This window comes from Thunnus albacares, chromosome 10 (assembly GCF_914725855.1).
Source record: "Thunnus albacares chromosome 10, fThuAlb1.1, whole genome shotgun sequence".
Taxonomy (NCBI): Eukaryota; Metazoa; Chordata; class Actinopteri; order Scombriformes; family Scombridae; genus Thunnus; species Thunnus albacares.
The window spans coordinates 5,640,543-5,656,717 of NC_058115.1; the positions used below are offsets into that span (position 1 = coordinate 5,640,543).

Consider the following 16,175-nt stretch of genomic DNA (forward strand, 5'->3'; position numbering starts at 1 on the left):
GTATGTCCCTGTTGATGTTACTATGCTGATTGTTTTGTGTCGTTGTATTGTTTAATTTATTATCATTATGATTACTAATGTATTTTGTTTTGTTTAAAAGTTGTAAGTTTTATGTTTTGTGCCTATGGACCCCCTCGAAAACAAGATGGTGCATCTCAAGGGGTTTATCTAACTAAATTTTGAAATAAAAATATCCAGCATATATTGCTAGAACATATAATGAAATTATGGATATAACATGCACTTTCTCTTTGGATTCAAATATGCATTTCCTGCACATCCCATCAGTATAACCTTGTGTCACTGGTGGTTTGTGTCTTTATCCTTCCACTCATCTCAGCAGAACAACTTGTCTTGATGTTTCTGTCATCAGCACAATGTCTGAATTAGGCGCAGTTGTTGATGCTTTCTGGGAATTTGAGTAGTCTTTCTAGGTCGACCTTCAGCTGCCAGTCTTGCGCTGTTCAGACGAGGCTAGCTGACATTCTCAGCTGGGGTTGCAGCTTCACCGCTGTTTTGACAGAAGCTACGATCTGCCTTGCTGAGAGGGGGTGCTTGCTGTGGGTCATGCCTCTGCAGTTGGTGTCTGCTACAGCCTGCAGCAATTGTCATGGTGCCAACGATGGCAAAAAAATTTACCCCCTGTAAAAAATGTCAGTCTTAATAAGTCATTGAGTCTCAGTCTTAAATCTTATTTCACTTTATGCAAATTTTGTTTCTGGAATAAAAGATTAAAGGAGGGGGGTTGAGGTAAAAGGCTCCATTAGCGCTACACACTCAGCACCAAACAGCAAATAGACAAAGTTAACAACTAGCTGGAGCCAGGTGTTTGGCAGTTCCAAATGAAGGCTGATGTTGCTCTGTGTTTGCTGGATGTTTAATGAGGCAACTATTTGCTAACATGTTTGCATTGACAACGTTATAATGTGTTAATATGTTAGACTTGTTCTGCCGCTCCAAAGTAGGCTAAAAAAATCAACAAATGCAGTATTAAGGTTTCTTTTCTTCTTACCTTTAGTCATAAAATCTTCTATAGCAACAAATCAAACATTCTACGAAGAATTGTGAGCCAGGACTGATGTTTTGAGCCCTATTTTATCTCCTCAAATATCTTTATATATATCTACATTATTATATTTACAAAAGCTTTAAAATGGTTACTGCACTTTTTGCAGTGAGAATTCTCCAGAAACTACAGTGTTGTATCTCTTCCCAGACTCAGGGGGGATGCTGGTGAGTCCATGGCGAGTTTGCAGCGGACAGACAATCCAAATGGTGTTTTATTCGTTATTTATCCCAAGCCAAGCAAGTGCTTACTCGCAGCAATATTTCAAACAGCTCAATAGATTTGTATTCCTCTTTTCTTTCAGAAAAACAGGGAAGCTTTGAAAAACTCTAATCAACTTCTTGTCCGTTTGGCACTTGTCAGGCAGAACCCAAACCTATTAGGAGGGAAAGACAGAAGCACAGAAATCTGATTGAACCTCGAGGGCTGAGTTGAAAAAAAGATGTAGTTGTGGTCAACATGCTTTTTGAGCACCCACACATCAGGTTACTTTCCCTGGTTGTACACCTCAGGTAATGAATGGAGTTACAGCAGTGTGTTGAGTGTTGTTCAAAAAACTGAAATGTTTCATTTATTCCTTGCTTCTCTCTTCTATTTCTCAGCATCCTTCTTGTGTCTTAATCCTCACTCATCACCCTGCTTTCACCTCCCTCAGCCTGGTGAGTTGCTATTGATATTTGCCTTGTACTGCAGTCACATTTATGGCTGTATTTTCCACATTTTCAGTGTTCAACACCACACACATACTCACCCAAACACAGAGAAAACAGCCTCCTCATGGCCAATAGAAAACCTGATGAGCTGTAGAGGTCAGTCTCCAGCTTCACATCCACAAACACTCACACTCTCTACCTCGGAGGGGGAATTGGACTGACTATTCCCATCTTATTTGACCCCATCACTGTAGCGATCACCTACAAGGCAAACACAATAGACCACCATGACATTGACCATCTATTACAAGAACATTTTACTTTCCTTCGGATGCACATTAAGGTCCCTTAAGGGGGGGGGGGGGGGGTGCCATGGCTTAGTAAGAGCTTTGTGCTCCTGCCGCACCAGTCAAAATGCCCTCAAGGCCCATGCTATAGACCTAGTACCACTGCTACTTCCTCTGCATGCTTTGTGCAGTGCTTTCTGCTGCGCATTTCAATGTGTCTTTCTATCCATGTATGAATCCACCCTCTGTCATCATATTTCATCATCTCCTCTTTTCTCCTTGACATGTGAGTTCGCTGACACATGATGTAGGGCTGGTTAACAGTATAGAGAAACTCGTTCACCCTCACGGCAAAGAGGTCAAGTTCACACAGGAAAGACATCACCTTCTCTGTCAGGTCCAGTCAAGTCACATTTATATGTAGAGTGCTTTTAACAAATCAGCTTCATCGCAGGGCACCTTACAGACAACAAAGGATGCAACAGAGAAGAAAAACATCACACGTTTCAAGATGATGATGAAATATAGTCTTGAACATGTGTGGGTTGAGATGAGGAGATCGGAAAGCACTAGGATCTTATGAAAGATAAGGACGTAAATGGCAGGGCTGACTTCACAAAGTACTAAAATGTGCTGTAAACTTAATTATTAATGTAGACACATTATTTTATTCTGCGTTTTAGCGAAACTCCAGTAGACTCAAAACGTAGAACACTTCAATGCATCTTTGCTTTATAGACAATAAGTGATACTGAAGTGCACATAATTCTGTAACAATCCATCCAATGTTTTTCATTTCACACAAATGTCAATCTGCTGGTTATGCTAAAGGAAAAGTCAGGGGATAACCAAGGTCTTTAGGGTACATCCTCTTGGGATCATAGATATCTTGTACCAAATTTCATGGTATTCCATCCAATCGTTGAGATATTTTGTGGTGGACAGATCGAGTGATCTACCGACATTGCCATCAAAGCCAGTGACATGGCTATAAAGTCATTTGAAAACACTCAATGAAAAAAATGTGCTCCTTTGACTCAAAGGCCATAACAAATGCAAACAAGTAAAACATGCACAAGGCACTCTCAATTCTGAGTTTAATTCAAATGATTTAAAGGTTCTATATGTAGGAATCAGAAATTGCTAATCCTTCTTTAGTGAAATCTGTGGCTGTTAAATGAGCTGCAGTCAACACCCTGGTGCTGCAGTCGCAGGTGATGTATTTTTCCTCACTTACACCTCTCATAATTACATTAAGATCTCTAACATGTTTTGCACCATGTTTCAGCAAAGCATCTCTCACTCCTAGTCAGTCAGCCACCCCTCCCCCTGCTGCATGTATGTGTGCTCACTCGCTCACACACAAACAAGCACACAGATGCTGCTGCTGCAGTGTTGCCGCTGGCCGGTAAGGACCAATCCGCACCGCCTAACTTGCTCAAATATGCGTTAATCAACCACCTGACCTGCAAACCACCAACTTTTCTTTTCACCAACTGTGTTTACTAAACACCGGTAGGCTCAGCGAGCTGTGGCCAGGGAGCATCGCACTGCAACCAGGGAGCAACACGCTGTGGCCGCGCAGCAATTACCTTTTGGAGCAAAAATGATCTAAGCTTAAAGACCCACTAATTGGCTTTTGTAGCTTTCATCTTCATATCATGGTCTTTATTCAGCCAGTGAAGCTGGCTCAAGTGTCGTCACATGACCTTTGTGAGGAACTACAATCATGTGATAGCAGTTCATATATGTTCATATATGGTAATGTGGAGATCATAAACATTGAATAGCTTTTGAAGCTGTCCACTGACTCCTGGTCCATGACTTTGACCCCCTCAATCAATGCTGTGACTGGTTTTGGTCTAGTGTTCACAGACAACCAATGCTTTTGGTATTTATTAATTCTTTTCCTCAATGTCCTTGTCCTTTCATCGATGGGAGTCAGCAGGTTCAGAAAGTAATCTACGGCAATCCATATAACACTGTAACGCCTGTGTCCCACAGCCTGCGTGAACCTCAGCAGTGTGTGTGCATCGCTGAACTGCTGCGTCTCGCACGCTTGCTGCCAGCTCTATCTTTCTACATAGAGTTTGGCTTTGATAAAGGCCATCAATAATAGCATGTTTTATATCATTTAATTATAAATTTCATTTATATTTAGTTTAGCGAGAAAAAGACTAAGAAACATGTGCTTAATTGTTAAAAATAAATAAATAATATGTGAGGTGAAAGCAGCTTTCTTTCGGATGGGCATGGTGGGGTCCGGTTGGTGCTACTTCTGTGTCAGCCACATACACACCTCACAAAGGACGGGTTTTTATTATTGACTATATTGATTATTCCAGTTAAACCCTGCTGTCACCGCTCCAAGTGAAGAAAATCCCTCCAGACAACACCAAGTTCCCCAAATGAGTCAGACACACTCCAACAAACAAACCCCTCAAACTGTCAGGAGGGAAACTGACAGCAAATAAGAAAAATAACAACACCAAATCTCCATCTGGAAGCAGGTAAAACAACAAGCAGGAGTGTCGGTTAGAACTAATATTACAGAAAGCAACAGGAGTCGAGAAAAGAAGCTCTGCGTGTCACTGACTCTCTGTACTGGAGTTCCCTGCTAGAGAGGCTCCCTGCCCCAGCATGCACCACGCAGGCTGACCTGCAGTGGTGACACTTCATGTCTGTGACATATTCTATAGAATCAGACATTGAAACCATAGTGAAAGGTGTAATGTCAATATGACTGTCAACAGATCATTTTCTCATCAAGCGGAAAAAATAGACGAGACCCTGAATCTCTAGATGACGTGCCGTAGCAGCGACACGCGGCTCACGCAGGCTGTGTGGCTGTTCTAATCTATTAACATGAGTGCTGAAATGGAAATCAAGATGTCCCGCGATGCACACGCGCTGCTCATGCAGGCTGTTTGTCCCAGACGTAAGATCTCTGCTGGTACACCCAGAGAACAGGACCACTAGAGAGGAGAGCTGGGTTGGTGTTTGGCATGACTACATGACATGCAACAGCAGTGGAGAGCACAACAGTGAAATTAGAAGGACCGTGGACAAGAGTCTCAGTTAACACTGGGATGAGGCATCAGCTGTCTGTGAACGCCAAACTAAAACCGCTCACAGCATTAACTGGAAAGGGGTCAAAATAATCTACCAGGAGTCAGTGGATGCACCAGAAAAAGAGTTGCAAAACAAGAGCTGTGTAAAGCGGTTACATCTCCAAACACTAGTATGTTTGTTACGATACCAGTGCGAGAATGCAGTCAACAGGTTTGACAGCAGACCTTTTTTGATCTGTAGAATCTCTGTGATTTATGTAAAAAAAGCAAAACAAAAACAAAGCAGGAACATGCCTCTGGCTAAGTGTGAGAGTTCAAAAATATGATGCTGTTTCTTTCCTGTGTGATTCATCTAGTTTCTTTTTACTTACCTTAAAGACAAGGCACTTTTTAATTTGACAGTTGTTCCAGTTTATTAATAGCATAAAGAAGCTATGATGCAATCGAATGGCTTTAAAACCATTTCATATATAAAATTAGATATTAGATAATTGTAGACCATATGGAAGCTTTTGATGGACAGGTAAATATTAACTTCTGTGTGCAAACTCCTTCTCTATTTCAAAACCCTATGTAGCCTATATAACAGTTTTGGCTAAACAGAATCATCACTTAAAGTTCAATATGAACTTGAAGTTCATATCTCTGATATTTAAAAGATCCAGTCTGTCAGGGTTGTCATTCTTCCAACTGAGGACTTGTTACCTTCTATCATTTAAAGGTCACATATCATACTCCTCTCAACAAGTTTATATAGGTCTTGGCGATCAGTCAGACCACATCCGAAGGTTGTCTGGATCCGGCTCTGTGACTACCTCCGTAGCCGGCTTATCGGCGAAGCAACCCTGTCCCCAACTCCATGTCTGTACCTTTTATACAGAATAGCGAGGCGGAATAAAGGTGCAGCATTCCCCCCTTGAACAGGCTGTGTGTTATATCTGTTATATCAGTTTAGTGTGGGGCATCTGCTCTGCAGTTGTGCTTGATTTGACTAACTGCAGTAACCAGGTGGAGATAAACCTCCTGACTTTGCGCCTAAAATGCTGTCAAAACTTTCATTTATAATTTCCCCCACAGCCTCCTTAACTGGGAAAGAGGCAGAAAAAAAGGCACATGAGGGAGTTAAAGTACAGTTAAAGCATTCAATACAATGAAAAACAAGAGACATCTGCAGAGTGAAACAGATGAAAGAGCAGGGGGATTTAATAATAATTATAATAGTTATCATTAGAAGTAAACTCAGTTCTCTCTCAAATCAAACATCCCAAGATATGAGTGGAAAGTATTGTTCTTGCAACTGCATTTATAACTTTTTTTTTTACTCAAACATTGCTTAACCATGTCATGTGATGCTATTTCAGTACACTTTAACAACAAATATTACTGGGTCCACAGCAGAAAATTGCAGATGAACATTTAATATCCAGGAATTCACATTAAAGACACTTCCACTGACTATCCCTGTAACAAACTGGCCACAATTACGCACATTGACCATACAAGGTCAGTCCAGCCATATACTAGGTTTTGAACTAGTTTTGTTTTTTTGTCATAATGAATTTACACCACTGTAATTCAACATAAATATGTTTTGGACATAGACTGTAAAAAATGGACATAGTCACCATTATGTCACCCATTGGTTCCTGAAGGCACTTTCTTGAAGCTCAAAGTGGCCAGGCCAATAAAAAACATTTTTTAATGCTAAAAATAACATCAAATATCCATTCCTTTTGAAATCAATAATCATTTGTGTTTGGGAGACTCAGTGTGGCACTGTTCCGAAATCTGAGTCAACCTCTGTGTCATTTCCTGGAAAACTCTTGACATGGAAAGTCTGCACACTGTAGCTCCCTTTTTCCTTAGATGCAGTTTAAGACAGGGGCTACAGGGAAGAGTGGATCACAGAGGCATCCAGGCAGTTTGATAAAATCTCTCAAACTGTGAATGTTAAAATAGAAAAAAATCAAAACAACCTGAATCCAGAGTTACCTATTGTATTCAGTACTCACCTGTTGGAAGAGACACTGAGGAGGTTATAAAGAAACAATGGTACATCATCGATAAAGACCCTTCATTGATAACCCTCCTCTAGTTGTTTAGAGAAGACCACCTAATCTTCATAATATACTGATGAGAGCAGACCTACCCCCTCCACCCCTTCACACTTCCTCAGTCAGGTCCCTCCTGGCAATTACAGATGTGGAAATTGCCAACAATGCCATTTTACATATAGAACTCATACCTTCAATCATCCTCACTCAGGCAGAACCTACAATGTCAAGGGCATTATATCTTGCAACATGAAGAATGTAATATATATGCTTAAATGTCTCTGTGGTCTGGCTTATATTGGAAAAACAACCAGAGCCTTCAAAACTAGGATCACTGAACACAGATGTGCCATTCATAACCAGGATGTAACAAGCCCAGTTGCTGTCTATTTAAAAAAAAAGCCCAGCACAGCATATCCACTCAGATACATTGGCATTGAAGCTATTAAATGTTCTTGTAGACGAGGCAACTTTGACTCTCTACTCCTGAGGATATCAGACCATTCCTGTGATTGTTTACATGTTGCTGCCATGTTTTTTTGTCAGATTATGGGCATGGTTTTCCCCTATATTTTTCATATTTGTTTGAACATCCAAGGGTTCTGTATTTAGACTCTTATTTAAAAAAGGAGGATGTAGGGTCCAAGGGTCCTGTCTATATTTCTTTGTATTATGCATTTCCTTGTATTATATGTGTTTATTATTGTCTTCTTTACACATGTGTTTGCACTTGTATACAAAATGGTGATCAGGGATGAAATGGGTTTGACACATGTCATGTGACCAGAGCCGGTGATCTATTTAGGATGGCTACTATTCATTTTATTTAGTCTAAAGACGAGCATGGAGCTCAAAACATAACTTGTGGATGTCCCATTAAACTGCATCTAAAAAATTACAGTGTGGACTCTCCTCTTTCTCTTATCACCCAATTTCTAAACTTCTGGCAATATGCTTCAGGGACTAACTCATATGCTCTTAATACAGCCAATTTCACCGTATCATAATCCAAATCATCCTCAGCACAAATAGCTGAATAAGCCTCCTGCACTTTCCCAGTGAGGACACACTGAAGCATGAGCACTCTGTCCGAATCTGGCCAATTTTTTGCATCTCCAACACAGTCAAAGAGTGAAAAAACGTGTCAGGGTATTGCTCATTAAACTGTGGCACCAAAGGCAGGTTAGCAATAACATCCACACCACCTGGTGCAGAACCAATGGAAATAGAATCCTCTGCGCTAGACACCCCCGGAGAAAGCTTTCCCTCTCTGATTAGCTGCAATTTGGACTACTCTAACTCACAATTTCATTTTATAAGTTATGCCAAATTTTCTCCAACTCAAGCTGCTTCTTGAAGTCAAGCTGCCTCTCCTCCTTACTCTCCCATCTGCACAACTGCTGGTGCAGACACAGGCTGCTCCGCCACAACCAGACAAAACTCACTCTTCTGTAACACACCTCGTCCAAAGAAAGATGATAAAACTGCTTTTCTAATCTCATCTTTACAACTTTACTCTGCAACAACAATGCCATAATGGTCAGTTATTTGCACTGCTCTTTTTTTACAGCTATTTACAGATACCACTGTAGGAGAATCAAGAAACCCAACAAGGAAGCCATAATTACCAATGTGCCATAATTACCTATGCAGACAGTAATGTGTTCACTGATAGACATGTACTTAGGACAATTAACAATCCCCCACAGAATTTCTCCCCAACTGCCTAACCAAAGCTTGCTAAAAACTCACCCCTAGTCTTCATGCGGCTTGCGGCAGGTATTTACGCACTGAAACCAACAGACTTGTAAGGCAACCTGCAAGCAGGCAACCCCATGAGATCCTGCGGATGTGCCCCTTAGACAGCTGTCCGAAAACAGCTGACACTAATCACGTCGCTACAACACTACAGAAGTAACAAAAGGACTCAACCCAAGGGGGAAATGCCCTATCAAAACAGAAACATTTACCCTCTAAATGGCACACAACAATCCAACATCAGGTCAGAAACCAATGCTTCCTGCAAAAAAAAAAAAAACAAAAAACAAAACAACCCCTGCCCCCCCCAAAAAACATGATTTATCTCCCAAAAAACAGAGCACACTAGAGCAAAACTAAAGACCCAAAACAACCCTGGCAACAAAGCCAGCACGCAGCTCGACCAAATCACCTTGTCAGCTGCACAGTCACACAATGCAAAGGCTCCAAAAAAAATGTCTGATTATATAGAAGTCTATGGGAAATTTACCCAACTTCTCACTTGATTTATTATCTCAGTAAACACTTTCCTAATGAGTTTATGGTCTCAATCATTAGTTTCAAGTCTTCTTCAATACAGCATGTTGTTCATTTTGTAAATTATGGTCCCATTTATTTTAAATTTGACAATAAAGCAGGGTATGCTTTTGGGCATGGCTACATTGTGACTGACAAGGCGCTACCACAGCGTGACCCAAGATTCACAGAGTATAAGCGTAGCCGTTGTTCTTTCAGTGTGTTTTCAGTTCAAACCAAAAGTTAAGCATTTGGTTGTAGTAAAAGACCCTATAAGGAGTCAGATGTTCAATTTTTCTGGTAACTACATTTTGTTTTAACCCTTCTAATGTGTTAGAAAAGGGTTTACACCTAAAGTGTTAGTGGGTCAAATTTGATGCGTGTTTGAATTCATTAACAAGCACTTTTATGTACCTTGGACCACATTTAACTACAATGTACAAATTGTTTTTAGTTTAAAATAGGCAAAATGTATCTATTTTATTGCTTATGATGAACAGAACAGGAAAATACATTTTAAGACCATTTTTATATGTTAAAATGAGCAATTACTGTTACATCTGTTGTGTTAAGGCTCAACATTGACTGCATCTACTTCCCTATGAAAAAAGGAGAAAAAAACATTTTATTTTCATTGATCACACAACAAGTGTCATCTCCGGCATGGTGTGTGTGTATGTGTGTGTGTGTGTATGTTGGGGGGGGGGGGGGTGCCACTCTACAATTGAATTCAAGTCAATACGCTTTCTTGGCATGGGACATAATTTGAATATTATTACATAATATTATTACAGTATTTTTTTTAATAGGATTTTATCACTATTATTATATAGGTATTTCTCTGCATAAACAACCCATAATTACAACCGGGTCAAATTTGACCCGTAACACAACAGATGTAACTTTTTTTTAAATAGGCATTTTAAAAATAGAACGGTTAATGGAGTTTAGCCTGTTTTTCAGTCGCGAAATTTAGCATTTGCATTATCACAGTTAACCATAGACTGCAAATGCACCATGCTAACAAAGCTACCAGCTAGCGTCAGAGTCAGCTCCACCCTCTCCTCCAAATGTGGTTACTTTCTCATCACTTCTGGCTCTAAAAATCCAAGATGGCGACGGTCAAAATGCCAAACCTGAGGCCTCAAAACCAGTATGTCCATTATTCTTATACAGTCCATACTATAACATATAGTTCTTCTTCATTTACCTTTTCAAGTTTAAAGAAGGATGCTCCACTGACATACACTGCTGCGGGAAGCTGGAGTTTCCCGGCTGGAATACTATTTGGGAGAATTGTCAATGGGGGCACAACTGTTCCACGGATAGGAATGTCCCAAGCCTTTGGTTCAAACATAACATGCACGCTAGTACACAGGACATGCCTCAAACAGCTCCATAATGTGTTACCTATGTGTTTATCTATATTAGGGGTGGAACTGGATGCTACACCACTGTAAAAAAATAAAATAAAATAGAGCAACATGTTATAAGCCATGATATGGTTTGAGCTGTCTACAGCAATGTACCTGGCTCCCTCTCACTCTCCCCTGTGTATTTACAAAGACACCCAGTTATAAATTAATGAGTCTAACGTAACAGCTCTGCAATAAATACCACTATCATTGATCATCATAATGTTCAGTTTTTGTTGTTTGTGGTGCTGTTGAAGTGTATTGCATTATACAGAAAGATGCAATACAGTTTAGCAGCAGCACAAACTACATCCTCCAAAGTGATCATACAGTTATATCAACACCTCTTTAAAACAGTTTCAACAATAACATTGTAACTGTAGTGGCTGCATCAGTTGATGTCACCAGTGTTAGTATTTCTTTATATTTGGTCACATTTTAACACCCAGACACTTTCAAAAAATGACATGACACATAGTCTTTTGTTCATTATTTCTTATTGGTGGCTGGCAAACCCCTTTTGGTGCATTACCGCCAGCTACTGGATTTTATCAGCTCCACAGTGTAAACTATTTACAGTGTTCACCCAAAGTGCTCCCATTCACAACATTGTCCATTACATAACCCAGACCCAATTGCCTGAGTTGGTGCAAACCCTCCCTCAGTGTAACATCCAGCTTCTCTCCAGAAATGTCCACAACATTCAACAAACATGTATATATATGTATGTGTGTGTATCTCTCTCTCTCTCTCTCTCTCTCTCTCTCTCTCTCTCTCTCTCTCTCTCTATATATATATATATATATATATATATATATATATATATATATATATATATATATATATACACACACACACATACACAGACATATGGATATTTGAGTAACTCAGGATATGTCTGTTGACTGTCAAAGCTGCGACCTAGTCTGCAGGGTCATAGGTTGCATCCAGCCCTTGTGAAGCCACCACTGAATAGCTGCCCTCCTCCAGGTCCAGACAAGGTCTCTTTGACAGTCTCTTTATTGGTGTGGATGTTAGAATGGGCAGAGGAGCTGCATAGGGAACAGTGGATGTGCCAACACCAAAGTCTTTGCAAGACACAGTAGCCTTGACAGCTGTAACAGAATTATTTTTTTATGAAACCAACATAGCAATATTAGAGTATAAATACAACTACTAAAGGCTGCAACAGCGCATTGTTAAACTTAATCAAAAGTTAAGTCATAATATATCAGGCTATAAACCTTCATGTCTGATGTGAGGCTGAAGAGTCCTCAAAGACAATTGTGTGCCAACAGTGTGTCTCTGTGGTGAGTCGGTCTGGCATCCAACATCCCTTGGTGCAGATAACTGTAGTGATGTGCTGGCCTGTATGCAGGAAACAGTGAGAGGTTACACCAACTTCATCTCAGATGTGTAGTTATGGCTACCAACAGTGGAAAAATGATAAATAATGTATTCAATCAATTATTGAAGAAGAAACTCATTACACAGAACATTTGACTTTGAGTATAACTTGTGTTGTGACATACCTAAAGCTTGTAAATACAGTACAAGGTCCCGGTGCGAAAGCAACATTGACCTAGTGAGTCTCAGTGTTTGTAATACAATGCGAGATTATATGATTGTGAAAGGAGAGACCGAGGGCTGTTGACAGTATTCATATTCATACTGGAACTGCAACAGAGCTGCAGTAGCAGTACCGTTTAACAACTAGCACCGCAGCATTATAAGTGTAACAGTTACCACCACCCAACCTGCTATTGTCTTTATTTGGTTGGTTTCAAAGTCAGAGTATCTTTATTGTCCCTTAAAGGGAAATTTGGTTTGCAGCGAGGATATACAAAAAACTCAAAAAATCATACAAAAACATCAAAAATAACCTGCTAGACAGCAACAAACAACAGGATCTAGTGGGTATTGAGTGATTTGAAGGAGTACATTCAGCATCAAGGTCAAAGTGCAGAAGTCAAGTAAACAGAAAACAATAAAATACTATCTACCATAATGGCACCCTCAACCAACGACCTGAGGATGACAGTTCAAACTCTGTCCGAAGGAGGTGATCTTGGTACTCCAGAGAGGAAGTAGCCTTTCTGAACACCTGCCTATTATAAATGTCAGTAAGCTGGGCTTGTCCTCCCTTCAAATGAGGCTTAACATTCACACAGTTTCTCTTGATTGTCCCTCAGTATTACAACATTAGTTCAACATCGCTCCAGCCTGAGGGTGTACCATAGACGCTAGCAACATGCTAATGCCAAGTTCAACAGGCTAACCTGCTAAATAAACACTAAAACAGCATAAAACATGGCAAAATTTACAGCTGCCAAGTTTGAAGTGGTGTCATGGACAGCCAGTATTCACCTGAAGCTTCAGTTCTGAAGCAAATCCTGCTTTGTACTGGCCCTCATTCAGAAAGCAGCCTTAAGTAAAATGGTTCATGTACACATCCAACAGTTTTCCAGTTTGGTGTGTTGGTTCTTGCAGCCAACAACAGAACAATCTGTGTGCTTTGCTCTGGACTTCAACATCTTTGTGTCACCAAAGCCAGCGTTAGCGAGGATACAACCATGGTGGACGGCGAGATTGATTCAGTAGGTTTTCAGTGGGCAGGGACCATCAGCCTGCTGAAGAGCTGTAGGAGGTCTTATGTTCAACAGATTCCTTTATGAAGCCATAAAGGGATCCGAATCTAAATGGCGTGTTTGCACACACATTTAACGAAAGATGGAGCAGGAGAAAAAGAGAGAGGATGGTTTTTTCTCATAGTTTGGGGGGTCTCTAGACACACTGGGGACACATAGTTATGTTAAAAAGACATGACAAAGTGCATTTGCATAATATGCAACCTTTAAAAGACAGGTTAATTTGCGCTATCAATCATTTTTGTAATAGTGGATGTCAAAAGTGGTGGATATCTTAATTTGGAATTAAAACTCCTCTCTGAGGATTTCTCTATCCCTGTAAAAGATTTTGGTGCTTAGCGGGACTGAAGCCAAAGACATTTTTATTATTTTGTCTTGATCCAATTTTCATTGAAATGATCAAAGTCTCCCCTGAGTGATTTTCTATCAGCCTGTCTGTTAAAGTACAGAATGTTTCCTCTGACCCTGACAGACCTGTAGTGGTATTGTGATGGAGAGGAGAAGTCCATTAACAGCAAGGACAAGAGGGAAGATGCATTTAAGGCCAAATCCAAAATTAAACAAAATTAAACACACACACACACACACACACACACATACAGAGAGAGAGAGAGAGGGGCATGCAGGCACAAATACATACCCACACACATGCCTTTCTAATCCGTTGCCAGTTCATCAGGTGCACATTTGCAAACTCATACAATCATCATCAGTTTGTGCTGACAGCATTTTTGACGCTGTAGTTAGTGATAGTTTCCAATTATATTGCAAAGGAGTACCTGCACGCTAAATCAAAGCTCCTGTTAATTTTATCTTGTGATGTTTCAACCAACTAGAGGTCTTCGTCAGGATAATACCCACAGGGGTATATATAGCAAAATATATACCACAGTGAGTATCTGAAAGCAGAGTGGCACAGCGGAAGCATGCCGTACCCATAACCCAGAGGTGGGTACGTCAAAGCTATCCTCTGCTAAGTGCAAATATATTCAACCGATCCATACTGACTCAATCTTATCATCAATACTCATATTGAATTTTTTCATGAGTAAGCATCCTTTACCACAAGAGTATAAAGTGAGATGTCTTCTTTCTTTGGTGTTAAAGTGGACACCACATGCTGATGCAAATAGTTTTGCTCCACCAGCCTTTCGTTGCAATGAACCTCCTTTGAGTATCTTACCTGTTCTCCTTCTTCACTTGTATTTTTTAAACAGTGCTTTTATTTCATGTGTCTTTTTTCCCCCTTTGATAAAATATTTGAAAGAGATGTGACCACAGCAGTCCATTGAGGTAGTGTGGTAGAGAGGTCTCACTGGATTAAAGCTTCAGTTGCTGTGAAGTGGTTTCAAATCCCACTGCCGCCATTTGACACCTGCATCTCATGTGATTTCTGGAAAGAATAAAAGCATAGGATACACCTGTCTTGTTTTAGAAGTTCAGGAAATCTTGTACAGAACAACTAGCATCGCCAAATGTACTTGAACACATTGTGGAATGGAAAACTGGGGATACTAAGACCCCATTTACACCATGCATTACAAACTGGAAACTACCATCCATATCCATATTTTAACATTTTAGGAAAAACAAACTAATTGCTCCAAATGTCTAAAATTAGATGTTTCTCCTCAATGCTGTGGACAGTTGATGTCATTTACTAATACCTTCCATTGGTTGCTCTTCGTTTTCATTGAAACATCTCATCTTAAAGGATAGGTTCAGGTTTTTTCAAGTCTATCTTAATATAATACTGATGTGAAATTATGCATGTGGAAATAGGTCTTGGTTGCTGTAACAATTCCCACTCTCCATACTGGCCCTGAAGGTATTCCACCAGAACATGAATACACTGTAAGAGATGGAGGACAACATGTACTGCCCTCGCTCTGTGCAAAAAAAAAAAAGCATTCCAAAGTTCATCTGAAACTAATGTGAAGCTTCAAGCTTTTTGTTTCCCCAGAAAGAAGTTTCTTGGCAAGCTTTTCCAGGGAAACAAAAGGAGGGTATTTCATACAGAAATAGACTAACTTTAAAAGATACTGACTTGATTTGGCTACTATGACTCCTCAAGCTTCATATTAGTTTCAGAAGCATTCCGGTGGAATACCTTCAGGGTCAGAATGGAAAGTAGGAATTGTTACAGTGATCAAGACCTATTTCCATGTACATAATGGCAAGTCACTATCCTTTAAGTTATCCTACCTATTTGCCTTCCTCACTGGCTCACTGAATGTAAAAATGAAAGCACTCTTACAGGTAGTGTAGCTGAGTGGTCTAAGGCGCTAGATTAAAACTCTAGTCTGACAAGAGATGTGGGTTCAAATCCCACCACTGTCATTTGACAATGTTTGCCTGCACTTCCTCTCTCAGTTCCTTCAGGAGCTGCTGAACTCTTCTTTAAGTTGGCATCATCTCTCAACTGTTGTCTTTATTCACGTTATGTTATCAAGTTCTTTAAACTTGACAAGATCCGTCTCCTTTGAACACACACCGCTTCAATAGACACTTCATGTCTTGCTCTCGCTCTCATCTCATCACAGACAAGGTGCTGTTCATTCCTGTGACACATACATCTTCATCTGAAGGAAAACAACACAGCAAAGCCTGTGAGTCACGCTGGGTAAAATGTATATGTGTGTATATGTTCATAAGATATGAAGTTTTAAGTTTATTTGTGTGTGCATGTGTGTCATAGCTGTTGTCA

The 16,175-nt window shown here is 40.1% G+C and overlaps 1 long non-coding RNA gene and 1 other non-coding gene across 2 annotated transcripts; one reads left to right on the plus strand and one right to left on the minus strand.

Moving 5' to 3' along the window:
* Positions 1-1,114: 1,114 nt before the first annotated feature.
* LOC122989900 lies at positions 1,115-8,963 on the minus strand. The gene is made up of 3 exons (XR_006405206.1): positions 8,884-8,963; positions 1,818-1,980; positions 1,115-1,442 (listed from the first exon to the last, which is right to left on the minus strand). It is a non-coding gene; the product is annotated as an uncharacterized LOC122989900 (long non-coding RNA).
* A 6,763-nt stretch (positions 8,964-15,726) lies between these two features.
* On the plus strand, positions 15,727-15,808 carry trnaf-aaa. The gene has a single exon. It is a non-coding gene; the product is annotated as a tRNA-Phe (tRNA).
* Positions 15,809-16,175: the final 367 nt, after the last annotated feature.